The sequence below is a fragment of the Eleutherodactylus coqui genome, unplaced genomic scaffold (assembly GCF_035609145.1).
Source record: "Eleutherodactylus coqui strain aEleCoq1 unplaced genomic scaffold, aEleCoq1.hap1 HAP1_SCAFFOLD_19, whole genome shotgun sequence".
NCBI classification, from domain to species: Eukaryota; Metazoa; Chordata; class Amphibia; order Anura; family Eleutherodactylidae; genus Eleutherodactylus; species Eleutherodactylus coqui.
The window spans coordinates 3,377,835-3,380,874 of NW_027102012.1; positions in this window are offsets into that span (position 1 = coordinate 3,377,835).

The following is a 3,040-nucleotide window of genomic DNA, read 5'->3' on the forward strand; positions in this document are numbered from 1 at the left end:
AACATAACATATTCCTTGTACATTTTTTCTTTTAGGTTGCGATAAACTTAAACAATTAAACTCAAACCGTCCATGCCTATTGGATGAATTCTTTATGAGATAAAGCTCTGCGTTTGCTATTTGCTTAGTAAATGGGGACACAGGAGAGCGTGTGGGGGGGGGGGGGTGGAGAGAGGGAACATGAGTCTGGGAGTTCATTCTACAGATAAAGTGGAATTGGTATCTAGCCAGATATCCCATATTTTTTTTTAATTTGTTTGGGCAACCTCTGTTTTGGTAAATAATTTTTTCGTAGGAGATTACTGTATTCACCGACCGAACCCAACACGAGATCGTAGGGATTCCCGCAGCCATCCAATAAGTAGCTATTGTTTTACGCGCCAAGAATAAGGTCTTCTGTAGGAAAATGCGGGTGTGGTACGGCCATTCCTCTTCCTCCAATAGGCCAAATAGGATCGGTATTGTCCAGATTTTGGTGCAAATTCACGGCAGATTACAACCCTAAACATTTGACGTGCTGAGATCCATAGTGAAAGCCCACAGCATAAGTTGACATACTGCGGATTTAAAATTCGCACTGCGGGTCAATTAACAATCGTCAGGATGTGGATAAGATGAGACTTCTTATAATCTTATCCACTTCGTCTGTATTGTAATATGCTGCGGATTTTCCGCACGCAAATCCATGGTAGAAAATATGCCGCTTATATGCCACATGTGAAGATACTTTTTCCCTAGGATAAGAGTTAAGGTAATAAGATTTAAGGTTTTGTATCCTCCTAATATCTGTACTTGGAGCTATGATTATTATAGGACCAGTACCTCTTGTGCTGCAGGTTTAGGAGCTTCTGTCCCCTCAGCCTGTTCGCTCTCCTCCAGTGTTTTACCAGAAAATCTTTTGAGCCAGTCGTCATCAGACCAAACTAGAATTAAAAAAATGAAGTGTAAACTTTAGAACATGGAAGTAAAGTAGACATTTGTAAAGGCCCATTTATACACAACGACCTGAGCGATTATCGCTGTGTCATTTACAGCGCAATATGCAGAAGGCAAGCGGGGTGACTTAGAAAGAGTCAGCTCTTCTCACCTGGTCAGTCAGAGCAGCAGGTGTAATTCATGGGATGGAATGAGGGTTGAGTATCCTCCCAACTCTTCCCCAAGCGGCTCCAGGACCCTCTCCATGCTGGACTGAGACACAACACGGCTTTCTTCTATGTTTAAACACTATGGGGCTGATTTATTAAGACCAGTAACTGTAACCAGTAATGTAACTTTATGTCCTGTGGCATTAAGGGTAAGAGGTCTATGCCACTTAATACAAGTGTCTTGGGCGGCTCATGTGCCAGAAGAAGAAATCGTTACCAGCTATGAGGAAGTTCCCTGGTGTAAATTCTACTAAATATAGTAGGTGCCCCCACTTACTTCTCTAAAAGTGTGGAGTGTGGTGCAAAAATCCCAAAAGTTACAAGTCTTAGTGCTGGCTATATTTGTGCACAAAATCAGCTACTTATTTTTTCCCAACATTTGTCCAAGTTGCCACCCCGCCATAACATCATTTTTTCTCATAATTAAAATTGCCAGTAAAAAATTATTACCCGCACCGGCCTCTAGATGTAATTACTGTCCAGGCCGGTCATTTACCAGGAGGGTGGCAACCCTAGTAATGGATGGGACATACTGGGAGATGAGGGGACAGTAATGAATGTGACACATGGGGAGATGAGGGGACAGTAATGAATGTGACACATGGGGAGATGAGGGGACAGTAATGAATGTGACACATGGGGAGATGAGGGGACGGTAATGAATGTGACACATGGGGAGATGAGGGGACGGTAATGAATGTGACACATGGGAAGATGAGGGGGACGGTAATGAATGTGACACATGGGGAGATGAGGGGACGGTAATGAATGTGACACATGGGGAGATGAGGGGACGGTAATGAATGTGACACATGGGGAGATGAGGGGACGGTAATGAATGTGACACATGGGGAGATGAGGGGACGGTAATGAATGTGACACATGGGGAGATGAGGGGACGGTAATGAATGTGACACATGGGGAGATGAGGGGACAGTAATGAATGTAACACATGGGGAGATGAGGAGACGGTATTGAATGTAACAAATGGGGAGATGAGGGGACAGTAATGAATGTGACATATGGGGAGATGAGGGGACAGTAATGAATGTAACACATGGGGAGATGAGGGGACGGTAATGGATGTGACACATGGGGAGATGAGGGGACGGTAATGAATGTGACACATGGGGAGATGAGGGGACGGTAATGAATGTGACACATGGGGAGATGAGGGGACGGTAATGAATGTGACATATGGGTAGATGAGGGGACGGTAATGAATGTAACATATGGGGAGATGAGGGGACAGTAATGAATGTAACATGGGGAGATGAGGAGACGGTATTGAATGTAACACATGGGGAGATGAGGGGACAGTAATGAATGTGACTCATGGGGAGATGAGGGGACGGTAATGAATGTGACACATGGGGAGATGAGGGGACGGTAATGAATGTGACACATGGGGAGATGAGGGGACGGTAATGAATGTGACACATGGGGAGATGAGGGGACAGTAATGAATGTAACACATGGGGAGATGAGGAGACGGTATTGAATGTAACATATGGGGAGATGAGGGGACAGTAATGAATGTAACATATGGGGAGATGAGGGGACAGTAATGAATGTAACATATGGGGAGATAAGGGGACGGTAATGAATGTGACACATGGGGAGATGAGGGGACAGTAATGAATGTAACATATGGGTAGATGAGGGGACGGTAATGAATGTGACATATGGGGAGATGAGGGGACAGTAATGAATGTAACATATGGGGAGATGAGGGGACAGTAATGAATGTAACATATGGGGAGATGAGGGGACAGTAATGAATGTAACATATGGGGAGATGAGGGGACAGTAATGAATGTAACATATGGGGAGATGAGGGGACAGTAATGAATGTAACATATGGGGAGATGAGGGGACAGTAATGAATGTAACAT